A 15,271-nucleotide genomic window follows, 5' to 3' on the forward strand; every position below is an offset into this window, starting at 1 on the left:
CATGTTCAAATTTGAAGTACAGTGAATAATTAGTGCCTCCGTATACCAGCTCCGTATTGTAAGCTTTTATTGCATCATTTAATTACATTCAAGATAACATTCTAGAATGTCAAGTGCAGGGATTAATAAAAAAAATTGTCAGATTGGTCTTTGATCATATTTGCTATGATTAGGCAATTTGAGTAAGCGTTTAAGGCTTACTGCCACTCCAGCTTGAGAACGCCCAATCTCCTCTGACCTTGGAAGCTAAGCAAGTTTGGGCCTGAATAGTACTGAGGTGGGACCCTACCTAGGAATACCAGGTGCTGTAAGCTTTTCTTGCATCACTTTAATTTACTTTCAAGCTGACATGCTCAAATGTGAAGTGCAGTGATTAATAAAAAAAACTATCTGTTAGCACCTGGGAATAGCAGATGCTGTAAGTTTTTTTTGCATCACTTTCATTTACTCTCCAACTCACATGCCTGAATGTGAAGTGCAGTGATTCCTCAAAAATCTATCTGTTAGCACCTTGGACTATGAGATGCTGTAAGCTTCTCTTGCATCACTTTAATTTACTTTCAAGATGACATGCTAGGATGTGAAGTGCAGTGATTAATTAAAAAAACTATCTGTTAGCACCTGGGAATAGCAAATGCTGTAAGTTTTTGTTGCATCACTTTACTTTAATCTGCAACTGACAAGCTTGTATGTGAAGTGTACAGATTAAATAGAAATATTTTAGTACCAGGGAATAGCAGGTGCTGTAAGATTGTATTGCATCCCTTTAATTTATGTTCAAGCTATCATGTTCAAATTTGAAGTGCAGTGAATAATTAACTCAAACTATCTGTTAGCACCTGGGAATAGCAGATGCTGTAAGTTTTTTTTGCATCACTTTCATTTACTCTCCAACTCACATGCCTGAATGTGAAGTGCGGTGATTCATCAAAAAACTATATGTTAGCACATTGGACTACGAGATGCTGTAAGCTTCTCTTGCATCAATTTAATTAACTGTCAAGATGACATGCTAGGATGTGAAATGCAGTGATTAATTAAAAAAACTATCTGTTAGCACCTGGGAATAGCAGATGTTGTAAGTTTTTGTTGCATCACTTTACTTTAATCTGCAACTGACAAGCTTGTATGTGAAGTGTACAGATTAAATTGAAATATTTTAGTACCAGGGAATAGCAGGTGCTGTAAGATTGTTTGCATCCCTTTAATTTATGTTCAAGCTATCATGTTCAAATTTGAAGTACAGTGAATAATTAGTGCCTCCGTATACCAGCTCCGTATTGTAAGCTTTTATTGCATCATTTAATTACATTCAAGATAACATTCTAGAATGTCAAGTGCAGGGATTAATAAAAAAAATTGTCAGATTGGTCTTTGATCATATTTGCTATGATTAGGCAATTTGAGTAAGTGTTTAAGGCTTACGGCCACACCAGCTTGAGAACGCCCAATCTCATCTGACCTTGGAAGCTAAGCAAGTTTGGGCCTGAATAGTACTGAGGTGGGACCCTACCTAGGAATACCAGGTGCTGTAAGCTTTTCTTGCATCACTTTAATTTACTTTCAAGCTGACATGCACAAATGTGAAGTGCAGTGATTAATAAAAAAACTATCTGTTAGCACCTGGGAATAGCAGATGCTGTAAGTTTTTTTTGCATCACTTTCATTTACTCTCCAACTCACATGCCTGAATGTGAAGTGCAGTGATTCCTCAAAAATCTATCTGTTAGCACCTTGGACTACGAGATGCTGTAAGCTTCTCTTGCATCACTTTAATTTACTTTCAAGATGACATGCTAGGATGTGAAGTGCAGTGATTAATTAAAAAAACTATCTGTTAGCACCTGGGAATAGCAAATGCTGTAAGTTTTTGTTGCATCACTTTACTTTAATCTGCAACTGACAAGCTTGTATGTGAAGTGTACAGATTAAATAGAAATATTTTAGTACCAGGGAATAGCAGGTGCTGTAAGATTGTATTGCATCCCTTTAATTTATGTTCAAGCTATCATGTTCAAATTTGAAGTGCAGTGAATAATTAACTCAAACTATCTGTTAGCACCTGGGAATAGCAGATGCTGTAAGTTTTTTTTGCATCACTTTCATTTACTCTCCAACTCACATGCCTGAATGTGAAGTGCAGTGATTCATCAAAAAACTATATGTTAGCACATTGGACTAGGAGATGCTGTAAGCTTCTCTTGCATCACTTTAATTAACTGTCAAGATGACATGCTAGGATGTGAAATGCAGTGATTAATTAAAAAAACTATCTGTTAGCACCTGGGAATAGCAGATGCTGTAAGTTTTTGTTGCATCACTTTACTTTAATCTGCAACTGACAAGCTTGTATGTGAAGTGTACAGATTAAATAGAAATATTTTAGTACCAGGGAATAGCAGGTGCTGTAAGATTGTTTGCATCCCTTTAATTTATGTTCAAGCTATCATGTTCAAATTTGAAGTACAGTGAATAATTAGTGCCTCCGTATACCAGCTCCGTATTGTAAGCTTTTATTGCATCATTTAATTACATTCAAGATAACATTCTAGAATGTCAAGTGCAGGGATTAATAAAAAAAATTGTCAGATTGGTCTTTGATCATATTTGCTATGATTAGGCAATTTGAGTAAGCGTTTAAGGCTTACGGCCACACCAGCTTGAGAATGCCCAATCTCCTCTGACCTTGGAAGCTAAGCAAGTTTGGGCCTGAATAGTACTGAGGTGGGACCCTACCTAGGAATACCAGGTGCTGTAAGCTTTTCTTGCATCACTTTAATTTACTTTCAAGCTGACATGCTCAAATGTGAAGTGCAGTGATTAATAAAAAAAACTATCTGTTAGCACCTGGGAATAGCAGATGCTATAAGTTTTTTTTGCATCACTTTCATTTACTCTCCAACTCACATGCCTGAATGTGAAGTGCAGTGATTCCTCAAAAATCTATCTGTTAGCACCTTGGACTATGAGATGCTGTAAGCTTCTCTTGCATCACTTTAATTTACTTTCAAGATGACATGCTAGGATGTGAAGTGCAGTGATTAATTAAAAAAACTATCTGTTAGCACCTGGGAATAGCAAATGCTGTAAGTTTTTGTTGCATCTCTTTACTTTAATCTGCAACTGACAAGCTTGTATGTGAAGTGTACAGATTAAATAGAAATATTTTAGTACCAGGGAATAGCAGGTGCTGTAAGATTGTATTGCATCCCTTTAATTTATGTTCAAGCTATCATGTTCAAATTTGAAGTGCAGTGAATAATTAACTCAAACTATCTGTTAGCACCTGGGAATAGCAGATGCTGTAAGTTTTTTTTGCATCACTTTCATTTACTCTCCAACTCACATGCCTGAATGTGAAGTGCAGTGATTCATCAAAAATCTATCTGTTAGCACCTTGGACTACGAGATGCTGTAAGCTTCTCTTGCATCACTTTAATTTACTTTCAAGATGACATGCTAGGATGTGAAGTGCAGTGATTAATTAAAAAAACTATCTGTTAGCACCTGGGAATAGCAAATGCTGTAAGTTTTTGTTGCATCACTTTACTTTAATCTGCAACTGACAAGCTTGTATGTGAAGTGTACAGATTAAATAGAAATATTTTAGTACCAGGGAATAGCAGGTGCTGTAAGATTGTTTGCATCCCTTTAATTTATGTTCAAGCTATCATGTTCAAATTTGAAGTGCAGTGAATAATTAACTCAAACTATCTGTTAGCACCTGGGAATAGCAGATGCTGTAAGTTTTTTTTGCATCACTTTCATTTACTCTCCAACTCACATGCCTGAATGTGAAGTGCAGTGATTCATCAAAAAACTATATGTTAGCACATTGGACTACGAGATGCTGTAAGCTTCTCTTGCATCACTTTAATTAACTGTCAAGATGACATGCTAGGATGTGAAATGCAGTGATTAATTAAAAAAACTATCTGTTAGCACCTGGGAATAGCAGATGCTGTAAGTTTTTGTTGCATCACTTTACTTTAATCTGCAACTGACAAGCTTGTATGTGAAGTGTACAGATTCAATAGAAATATTTTAGTACCAGGGAATAGCAGGTGCTGTAAGATTGTTTGCATCCCTTTAATTTATGTTCAAGCTATCATGTTCAAATTTGAAGTACAGTGAATAATTAGTGCCTCCGTATACCAGCTCCGTATTGTAAGCTTTTATTGCATCATTTAATTACATTCAAGATAACATTCTAGAATGTCAAGTGCAGGGATTAATAAAAAAAATTGTCAGATTGGTCTTTGATCATATTTGCTATGATTAGGCAATTTGAGTAAGTGTTTAAGGCTTACGGCCACACCAGCTTGAGAACGCCCAATCTCATCTGACCTTGGAAGCTAAGCAAGTTTGGGCCTGAATAGTACTGAGGTGGGACCCTACCTAGGAATACCAGGTGCTGTAAGCTTTTCTTGCATCACTTTAATTTACTTTCAAGCTGACATGCTCAAATGTGAAGTGCAGTGATTAATAAAAAAAACTATCTGTTAGCACCTGGGAATAGCAGATGCTGTAAGTTTTTTTTGCATCACTTTCATTTACTCTCCAACTCACATGCCTGAATGTGAAGTGCAGTGATTCCTCAAAAATCTATCTGTTAGCACCTTGGACTACGAGATGCTGTAAGCTTCTCTTGCATCACTTTAATTTACTTTCAAGATGACATGCTAGGATGTGAAGTGCAGTGATTAATTAAAAAAACTATCTGTTAGCACCTGGGAATAGCAAATGCTGTAAGTTTTTGTTGCATCACTTTACTTTAATCTGCAACTGACAAGCTTGTATGTGAAGTGTACAGATTAAATAGAAATATTTTAGTACCAGGGAATAGCAGGTGCTGTAAGATTGTATTGCATCCCTTTAATTTATGTTCAAGCTATCATGTTCAAATTTGAAGTGCAGTGAATAATTAACTCAAACTATCTGTTAGCACCTGGGAATAGCAGATGCTGTAAGTTTTTTTTGCATCACTTTCATTTACTCTCCAACTCACATGCCTGAATGTGAAGTGCAGTGATTCATCAAAAAACTATATGTTAGCACCTTGGACTACGAGATGCTGTAAGCTTCTCTTGCATCACTTTAATTTACTGTCAAGATGACATGCTAGGATGTGAAATGCAGTGATTAATTAAAAAAACTATCTGTTAGCACCTGGGAATAGCAGATGCTGTAAGTTTTTGTTGCATCACTTTACTTTAATCTGCAACTGACAAGCTTGTATGTGAAGTGTACAGATTAAATAGAAATATTTTAGTACCAGGGAATAGCAGGTGCTGTAAGATTGTATTGCATCCCTTTAATTTATGTTCAAGCTATCATGTTCAAATTTGAAGTGCAGTGAATAATTAACTCAAACTATCTGTTAGCACCTGGGAATAGCAGATGCTGTAAGTTTTTTTTGCATCACTTTCATTTACTCTCCAACTCACATGCCTGAATGTGAAGTGCAGTGATTCATCAAAAAACTATATGTTAGCACATTGGACTACGAGATGCTGTAAGCTTCTCTTGCATCAATTTAATTAATTGTCAAGATGACATGCTAGGATGTGAAATGCAGTGATTAATTAAAAAAACTATCTGTTAGCACCTGGTAATAGCAGATGCTGTAAGTTTTTGTTGCATCACTTTACTTTAATCTGCAACTGACAAGCTTGTATGTGAAGTGTACAGATTAAATAGAAATATTTTAGTACCAGGGAATAGCAGGTGCTGTAAGATTGTTTGCATCCCTTTAATTTATGTTCAAGCTATCATGTTCAAATTTGAAGTACAGTGAATAATTAGTGCCTCCGTATACCAGCTCCGTATTGTAAGCTTTTATTGCATCATTTAATTACATTCAAGATAACATTCTAGAATGTCAAGTGCAGGGATTAATAAAAAAAATTGTCAGATTGGTCTTTGATCATATTTGCTATGATTAGGCAATTTGAGTAAGTGTTTAAGGCTTACGGCCACACCAGCTTGAGAACGCCCAATCTCCTCTGACCTTGGAAGCTAAGCAAGTTTGGGCCTGAATAGTACTGAGGTGGGACCCTACCTAGGAATACCAGGTGCTGTAAGCTTTTCTTGCATCACTTTAATTTACTTTCAAGCTGACATGCTCAAATGTGAAGTGCAGTGATTAATAAAAAAACTATCTGTTAGCACCTGGGAATAGCAGATGCTGTAAGTTTTTTTTGCATCACTTTCATTTACTCTCCAACTCACATGCCTGAATGTGAAGTGCAGTGATTCCTCAAAAATCTATCCGTTAGCACCTTGGACTACGAGATGCTGTAAGCTTCTCTTGCATCACTTTAATTTACTTTCAAGATGACATGCTAGGATGTGAAGTGCAGTGATTAATTAAAAAAACTATCTGTTAGCACCTGGGAATAGCAAATGCTGTAAGTTTTTGTTGCATCACTTTACTTTAATCTGCAACTGACAAGCTTGTATGTGAAGTGTACAGATTAAATAGAAATATTTTAGTACCAGGGAATAGCAGGTGCTGTAAGATTGTATTGCATCCCTTTAATTTATGTTCAAGCTATCATGTTCAAATTTGAAGTGCAGTGAATAATTAACTCAAACTATCTGTTAGCACCTGGGAATAGCAGATGCTGTAAGTTTTTTTTGCATCACTTTCATTTACTCTCCAACTCACATGCCTGAATGTGAAGTGCAGTGATTCATCAAAAAACTATATGTTAGCACATTGGACTACGAGATGCTGTAAGCTTCTCTTGCATCACTTTAATTAACTGTCAAGATGACATGCTAGGATGTGAAATGCAGTGATTAATTAAAAAAACTATCTGTTAGCACCTGGGAATAGCAGATGCTGTAAGTTTTTGTTGCATCACTTTACTTTAATCTGCAACTGACAAGCTTGTATGTGAAGTGTACAGATTAAATAGAAATATTTTAGTACCAGGGAATAGCAGGTGCTGTAAGATTGTTTGCATCCCTTTAATTTATGTTCAAGCTATCATGTTCAAATTTGAAGTACAGTGAATAATTAGTGCCTCCGTATACCAGCTCCGTATTGTAAGCTTTTATTGCATCATTTAATTACATTCAAGATAACATTCTAGAATGTCAAGTGCAGGGATTAATAAAAAAAATTGTCAGATTGGTCTTTGATCATATTTGCTATGATTAGGCAATTTGAGTAAGTGTTTAAGGCTTACGGCCACACCAGCTTGAGAACGCCCAATCTCCTCTGACCTTGGAAGCTAAGCAAGTTTGGGCCTGAATAGTACTGAGGTGGGACCCTACCTAGGAATACCAGGTGCTGTAAGCTTTTCTTGCATCACTTTAATTTACTTTCAAGCTGACATGCTCAAATGTGAAGTGCAGTGATTAATAAAAAAACTATCTGTTAGCACCTGGGAATAGCAGATGCTGTAAGTTTTTTTTGCATCACTTTCATTTACTCTCCAACTCACATGCCTGAATGTGAAGTGCAGTGATTCCTCAAAAATCTATCCGTTAGCACCTTGGACTACGAGATGCTGTAAGCTTCTCTTGCATCACTTTAATTTACTTTCAAGATGACATGCTAGGATGTGAAGTGCAGTGATTAATTAAAAAAACTATCTGTTAGCACCTGGGAATAGCAAATGCTGTAAGTTTTTGTTGCATCACTTTACTTTAATCTGCAACTGACAAGCTTGTATGTGAAGTGTACAGATTAAATAGAAATATTTTAGTACCAGGGAATAGCAGGTGCTGTAAGATTGTATTGCATCCCTTTAATTTATGTTCAAGCTATCATGTTCAAATTTGAAGTGCAGTGAATAATTAACTCAAACTATCTGTTAGCACCTGGGAATAGCAGATGCTGTAAGTTTTTTTTGCATCACTTTCATTTACTCTCCAACTCACATGCCTGAATGTGAAGTGCAGTGATTCATCAAAAAACTATATGTTAGCACATTGGACTACGAGATGCTGTAAGCTTCTCTTGCATCACTTTAATTAACTGTCAAGATGACATGCTAGGATGTGAAATGCAGTGATTAATTAAAAAAACTATCAGTTAGCACCTGGGAATAGCAGATGCTGTAAGTTTTTGTTGCATCACTTTACTTTAATCTGCAACTGACAAGCTTGTATGTGAAGTGTACAGATTAAATAGAAATATTTTAGTACCAGGGAATAGCAGGTGCTGTAAGATTGTTTGCATCCCTTTAATTTATGTTCAAGCTATCATGTTCAAATTTGAAGTACAGTGAATAATTAGTGCCTCCGTATACCAGCTCCGTATTGTAAGCTTTTATTGCATCATTTAATTACATTCAAGATAACATTCTAGAATGTCAAGTGCAGGGATTAATAAAAAAAATTGTCAGATTGGTCTTTGATCATATTTGCTATGATTAGGCAATTTGAGTAAGCGTTTAAGGCTTACGGCCACACCAGCTTGAGAATGCCCAATCTCCTCTGACCTTGGAAGCTAAGCAAGTTTGGGCCTGAATAGTACTGAGGTGGGACCCTACCTAGGAATACCAGGTGCTGTAAGCTTTTCTTGCATCACTTTAATTTACTTTCAAGATGACATGCTAGGATGTGAAGTGCAGTGATTAATTAAAAAAACTATCTGTTAGCACCTGGGAATAGCAAATGCTGTAAGTTTTTGTTGCATCACTTTACTTTAATCTGCAACTGACAAGCTTGTATGTGAAGTGTACAGATTAAATAGAAATATTTTAGTACCAGGGAATAGCAGGTGCTGTAAGATTGTATTGCATCCCTTTAATTTATGTTCAAGCTATCATGTTCAAATTTGAAGTGCAGTGAATAATTAACTCAAACTATCTGTTAGCACCTGGGAATAGCAGATGCTGTAAGTTTTTTTTGCATCACTTTCATTTACTCTCCAACTCACATGCCTGAATGTGAAGTGCAGTGATTCATCAAAAAACTATATGTTAGCACCTTGGACTACGAGATGCTGTAAGCTTCTCTTGCATCACTTTAATTTACTGTCAAGATGACATGCTAGGATGTGAAATGCAGTGATTAATTAAAAAAACTATCTGTTAGCACCTGGGAATAGCAGATGCTGTAAGTTTTTGTTGCATCACTTTACTTTAATCTGCAACTGACAAGCTTGTATGTGAAGTGTACAGATTAAATAGAAATATTTTAGTACCAGGGAATAGCAGGTGCTGTAAGATTGTATTGCATCCCTTTAATTTATGTTCAAGCTATCATGTTCAAATTTGAAGTGCAGTGAATAATTAACTCAAACTATCTGTTAGCACCTGGGAATAGCAGATGCTGTAAGTTTTTTTTGCATCACTTTCATTTACTCTCCAACTCACATGCCTGAATGTGAAGTGCAGTGATTCATCAAAAAACTATATGTTAGCACATTGGACTACGAGATGCTGTAAGCTTCTCTTGCATCAATTTAATTAATTGTCAAGATGACATGCTAGGATGTGAAATGCAGTGATTAATTAAAAAAACTATCTGTTAGCACCTGGTAATAGCAGATGCTGTAAGTTTTTGTTGCATCACTTTACTTTAATCTGCAACTGACAAGCTTGTATGTGAAGTGTACAGATTAAATAGAAATATTTTAGTACCAGGGAATAGCAGGTGCTGTAAGATTGTTTGCATCCCTTTAATTTATGTTCAAGCTATCATGTTCAAATTTGAAGTACAGTGAATAATTAGTGCCTCCGTATACCAGCTCCGTATTGTAAGCTTTTATTGCATCATTTAATTACATTCAAGATAACATTCTAGAATGTCAAGTGCAGGGATTAATAAAAAAAATTGTCAGATTGGTCTTTGATCATATTTGCTATGATTAGGCAATTTGAGTAAGTGTTTAAGGCTTACGGCCACACCAGCTTGAGAACGCCCAATCTCCTCTGACCTTGGAAGCTAAGCAAGTTTGGGCCTGAATAGTACTGAGGTGGGACCCTACCTAGGAATACCAGGTGCTGTAAGCTTTTCTTGCATCACTTTAATTTACTTTCAAGCTGACATGCTCAAATGTGAAGTGCAGTGATTAATAAAAAAACTATCTGTTAGCACCTGGGAATAGCAGATGCTGTAAGTTTTTTTTGCATCACTTTCATTTACTCTCCAACTCACATGCCTGAATGTGAAGTGCAGTGATTCCTCAAAAATCTATCCGTTAGCACCTTGGACTACGAGATGCTGTAAGCTTCTCTTGCATCACTTTAATTTACTTTCAAGATGACATGCTAGGATGTGAAGTGCAGTGATTAATTAAAAAAACTATCTGTTAGCACCTGGGAATAGCAAATGCTGTAAGTTTTTGTTGCATCACTTTACTTTAATCTGCAACTGACAAGCTTGTATGTGAAGTGTACAGATTAAATAGAAATATTTTAGTACCAGGGAATAGCAGGTGCTGTAAGATTGTATTGCATCCCTTTAATTTATGTTCAAGCTATCATGTTCAAATTTGAAGTGCAGTGAATAATTAACTCAAACTATCTGTTAGCACCTGGGAATAGCAGATGCTGTAAGTTTTTTTTGCATCACTTTCATTTACTCTCCAACTCACATGCCTGAATGTGAAGTGCAGTGATTCATCAAAAAACTATATGTTAGCACATTGGACTACGAGATGCTGTAAGCTTCTCTTGCATCACTTTAATTAACTGTCAAGATGACATGCTAGGATGTGAAATGCAGTGATTAATTAAAAAAACTATCTGTTAGCACCTGGGAATAGCAGATGCTGTAAGTTTTTGTTGCATCACTTTACTTTAATCTGCAACTGACAAGCTTGTATGTGAAGTGTACAGATTAAATAGAAATATTTTAGTACCAGGGAATAGCAGGTGCTGTAAGATTGTTTGCATCCCTTTAATTTATGTTCAAGCTATCATGTTCAAATTTGAAGTACAGTGAATAATTAGTGCCTCCGTATACCAGCTCCGTATTGTAAGCTTTTATTGCATCATTTAATTACATTCAAGATAACATTCTAGAATGTCAAGTGCAGGGATTAATAAAAAAAATTGTCAGATTGGTCTTTGATCATATTTGCTATGATTAGGCAATTTGAGTAAGTGTTTAAGGCTTACGGCCACACCAGCTTGAGAACGCCCAATCTCCTCTGACCTTGGAAGCTAAGCAAGTTTGGGCCTGAATAGTACTGAGGTGGGACCCTACCTAGGAATACCAGGTGCTGTAAGCTTTTCTTGCATCACTTTAATTTACTTTCAAGCTGACATGCTCAAATGTGAAGTGCAGTGATTAATAAAAAAACTATCTGTTAGCACCTGGGAATAGCAGATGCTGTAAGTTTTTTTTGCATCACTTTCATTTACTCTCCAACTCACATGCCTGAATGTGAAGTGCAGTGATTCCTCAAAAATCTATCCGTTAGCACCTTGGACTACGAGATGCTGTAAGCTTCTCTTGCATCACTTTAATTTACTTTCAAGATGACATGCTAGGATGTGAAGTGCAGTGATTAATTAAAAAAACTATCTGTTAGCACCTGGGAATAGCAAATGCTGTAAGTTTTTGTTGCATCACTTTACTTTAATCTGCAACTGACAAGCTTGTATGTGAAGTGTACAGATTAAATAGAAATATTTTAGTACCAGGGAATAGCAGGTGCTGTAAGATTGTATTGCATCCCTTTAATTTATGTTCAAGCTATCATGTTCAAATTTGAAGTGCAGTGAATAATTAACTCAAACTATCTGTTAGCACCTGGGAATAGCAGATGCTGTAAGTTTTTTTTGCATCACTTTCATTTACTCTCCAACTCACATGCCTGAATGTGAAGTGCAGTGATTCATCAAAAAACTATATGTTAGCACATTGGACTACGAGATGCTGTAAGCTTCTCTTGCATCACTTTAATTAACTGTCAAGATGACATGCTAGGATGTGAAATGCAGTGATTAATTAAAAAAACTATCAGTTAGCACCTGGGAATAGCAGATGCTGTAAGTTTTTGTTGCATCACTTTACTTTAATCTGCAACTGACAAGCTTGTATGTGAAGTGTACAGATTAAATAGAAATATTTTAGTACCAGGGAATAGCAGGTGCTGTAAGATTGTTTGCATCCCTTTAATTTATGTTCAAGCTATCATGTTCAAATTTGAAGTACAGTGAATAATTAGTGCCTCCGTATACCAGCTCCGTATTGTAAGCTTTTATTGCATCATTTAATTACATTCAAGATAACATTCTAGAATGTCAAGTGCAGGGATTAATAAAAAAAATTGTCAGATTGGTCTTTGATCATATTTGCTATGATTAGGCAATTTGAGTAAGCGTTTAAGGCTTACGGCCACACCAGCTTGAGAATGCCCAATCTCCTCTGACCTTGGAAGCTAAGCAAGTTTGGGCCTGAATAGTACTGAGGTGGGACCCTACCTAGGAATACCAGGTGCTGTAAGCTTTTCTTGCATCACTTTAATTTACTTTCAAGATGACATGCTAGGATGTGAAGTGCAGTGATTAATTAAAAAAACTATCTGTTAGCACCTGGGAATAGCAAATGCTGTAAGTTTTTGTTGCATCACTTTACTTTAATCTGCAACTGACAAGCTTGTATGTGAAGTGTACAGATTAAATAGAAATATTTTAGTACCAGGGAATAGCAGGTGCTGTAAGATTGTATTGCATCCCTTTAATTTATGTTCAAGCTATCATGTTCAAATTTGAAGTGCAGTGAATAATTAACTCAAACTATCTGTTAGCACCTGGGAATAGCAGATGCTGTAAGTTTTTTTTGCATCACTTTCATTTACTCTCCAACTCACATGCCTGAATGTGAAGTGCAGTGATTCATCAAAAAACTATATGTTAGCACCTTGGACTACGAGATGCTGTAAGCTTCTCTTGCATCACTTTAATTTACTGTCAAGATGACATGCTAGGATGTGAAATGCAGTGATTAATTAAAAAAACTATCTGTTAGCACCTGGGAATAGCAGATGCTGTAAGTTTTTGTTGCATCACTTTACTTTAATCTGCAACTGACAAGCTTGTATGTGAAGTGTACAGATTAAAGAGAAATATTTTAGTACCAGGGAATAGCAGGTGCTGTAAGATTGTATTGCATCCCTTTAATTTATGTTCAAGCTATCATGTTCAAATTTGAAGTGCAGTGAATAATTAACTCAAACTATCTGTTAGCACCTGGGAATAGCAGATGCTGTAAGTTTTTTTTGCATCACTTTCATTTACTCTCCAACTCACATGCCTGAATGTGAAGTGCAGTGATTCATCAAAAAACTATATGTTAGCACATTGGACTACGAGATGCTGTAAGCTTCTCTTGCATCAATTTAATTAATTGTCAAGATGACATGCTAGGATGTGAAATGCAGTGATTAATTAAAAAAACTATCTGTTAGCACCTGGTAATAGCAGATGCTGTAAGTTTTTGTTGCATCACTTTACTTTAATCTGCAACTGACAAGCTTGTATGTGAAGTGTACAGATTAAATAGAAATATTTTAGTACCAGGGAATAGCAGGTGCTGTAAGATTGTTTGCATCCCTTTAATTTATGTTCAAGCTATCATGTTCAAATTTGAAGTACAGTGAATAATTAGTGCCTCCGTATACCAGCTCCGTATTGTAAGCTTTTATTGCATCATTTAATTACATTCAAGATAACATTCTAGAATGTCAAGTGCAGGGATTAATAAAAAAAATTGTCAGATTGGTCTTTGATCATATTTGCTATGATTAGGCAATTTGAGTAAGTGTTTAAGGCTTACGGCCACACCAGCTTGAGAACGCCCAATCTCCTCTGACCTTGGAAGCTAAGCAAGTTTGGGCCTGAATAGTACTGAGGTGGGACCCTACCTAGGAATACCAGGTGCTGTAAGCTTTTCTTGCATCACTTTAATTTACTTTCAAGCTGACATGCTCAAATGTGAAGTGCAGTGATTAATAAAAAAAACTATCTGTTAGCACTTGGGAATAGCAGATGCTGTAAGTTTTTTTTGCATCACTTTCATTTACTCTCCAACTCACATGCCTGAATGTGAAGTGCAGTGATTCCTCAAAAATCTATCTGTTAGCACCTTGGACTACGAGATGCTGTAAGCTTCTCTTGCATCACTTTAATTTACTTTCAAGATGACATGCTAGGATGTGAAGTGCAGTGATTAATTAAAAAAACTATCTGTTAGCACCTGGGAATAGCAAATGCTGTAAGTTTTTGTTGCATCACTTTACTTTAATCTGCAACTGACAAGCTTGTATGTGAAGTGTACAGATTAAATAGAAATATTTTAGTACCAGGGAATAGCAGGTGCTGTAAGATTGTTTGCATCCCTTTAATTTATGTTCAAGCTATCATGTTCAAATTTGAAGTGCAGTGAATAATTAACTCAAACTATCTGTTAGCACCTGGGAATAGCAGATGCTGTAAGTTTTTTTTGCATCACTTTCATTTACTCTCCAACTCACATGCCTGAATGTGAAGTGCAGTGATTCATCAAAAAACTATATGTTAGCACATTGGACTACGAGATGCTGTAAGCTTCTCTTGCATCACTTTAATTAACTGTCAAGATGACATGCTAGGATGTGAAATGCAGTGATTAATTAAAAAAACTATCTGTTAGCACCTGGGAATAGCAGATGCTGTAAGTTTTTGTTGCATCACTTTACTTTAATCTGCAACTGACAAGCTTGTATGTGAAGTGTACAGATTCAATAGAAATATTTTAGTACCAGGGAATAGCAGGTGCTGTAAGATTGTTTGCATCCCTTTAATTTATGTTCAAGCTATCATGTTCAAATTTGAAGTACAGTGAATAATTAGTGCCTCCGTATACCAGCTCCGTATTGTAAGCTTTTATTGCATCATTTAATTACATTCAAGATAACATTCTAGAATGTCAAGTGCAGGGATTAATAAAAAAAATTGTCAGATTGGTCTTTGATCATATTTGCTATGATTAGGCAATTTGAGTAAGTGTTTAAGGCTTACGGCCACACCAGCTTGAGAACGCCCAATCTCATCTGACCTTGGAAGCTAAGCAAGTTTGGGCCTGAATAGTACTGAGGTGGGACCCTACCTAGGAATACCAGGTGCTGTAAGCTTTTCTTGCATCACTTTAATTTACTTTCAAGCTGACATGCTCAAATGTGAAGTGCAGTGATTAATAAAAAAAACTATCTGTTAGCACCTGGGAATAGCAGATGCTGTAAGTTTTTTTTGCATCACTTTCATTTACTCTCCAACTCACATGCCTGAATGTGAAGTGCAGTGATTCCTCAAAAATCTAT

General features: G+C 36.1%; 12 pseudogenes; all 12 read left to right on the forward strand.

Moving 5' to 3' along the window:
* The first annotated feature begins 195 nt into the window (after nucleotides 1-195).
* LOC145650672 (5S ribosomal RNA) lies at nucleotides 196-314 on the forward strand (annotated as a pseudogene).
* A 1,105-nt stretch (nucleotides 315-1,419) lies between these two features.
* On the forward strand, nucleotides 1,420-1,538 carry LOC145646474 (5S ribosomal RNA; annotated as a pseudogene).
* Nucleotides 1,539-2,642: 1,104 nt separating this feature from the next.
* Nucleotides 2,643-2,761, forward strand: LOC145649631 (5S ribosomal RNA; annotated as a pseudogene).
* A 1,543-nt stretch (nucleotides 2,762-4,304) lies between these two features.
* LOC145646475 (5S ribosomal RNA) lies at nucleotides 4,305-4,423 on the forward strand (annotated as a pseudogene).
* Nucleotides 4,424-5,967: 1,544 nt separating this feature from the next.
* On the forward strand, nucleotides 5,968-6,086 carry LOC145648632 (5S ribosomal RNA; annotated as a pseudogene).
* Nucleotides 6,087-7,190: 1,104 nt separating this feature from the next.
* LOC145648634 (5S ribosomal RNA) lies at nucleotides 7,191-7,309 on the forward strand (annotated as a pseudogene).
* A 1,104-nt stretch (nucleotides 7,310-8,413) lies between these two features.
* On the forward strand, nucleotides 8,414-8,532 carry LOC145649632 (5S ribosomal RNA; annotated as a pseudogene).
* Nucleotides 8,533-9,855: 1,323 nt separating this feature from the next.
* LOC145648635 (5S ribosomal RNA) lies at nucleotides 9,856-9,974 on the forward strand (annotated as a pseudogene).
* Nucleotides 9,975-11,078: 1,104 nt separating this feature from the next.
* On the forward strand, nucleotides 11,079-11,197 carry LOC145648636 (5S ribosomal RNA; annotated as a pseudogene).
* A 1,104-nt stretch (nucleotides 11,198-12,301) lies between these two features.
* Nucleotides 12,302-12,420, forward strand: LOC145649633 (5S ribosomal RNA; annotated as a pseudogene).
* A 1,323-nt stretch (nucleotides 12,421-13,743) lies between these two features.
* Nucleotides 13,744-13,862, forward strand: LOC145648637 (5S ribosomal RNA; annotated as a pseudogene).
* Nucleotides 13,863-14,966: 1,104 nt separating this feature from the next.
* Nucleotides 14,967-15,085, forward strand: LOC145646476 (5S ribosomal RNA; annotated as a pseudogene).
* The last annotated feature ends 186 nt before the right edge of the window (nucleotides 15,086-15,271 follow it).

The sequence above is a fragment of the Electrophorus electricus genome, chromosome 13, assembly GCF_041902795.1.
Source record: "Electrophorus electricus isolate QZ-2024a chromosome 13, ASM4190279v1, whole genome shotgun sequence".
Taxonomy (NCBI): Eukaryota; Metazoa; Chordata; class Actinopteri; order Gymnotiformes; family Gymnotidae; genus Electrophorus; species Electrophorus electricus.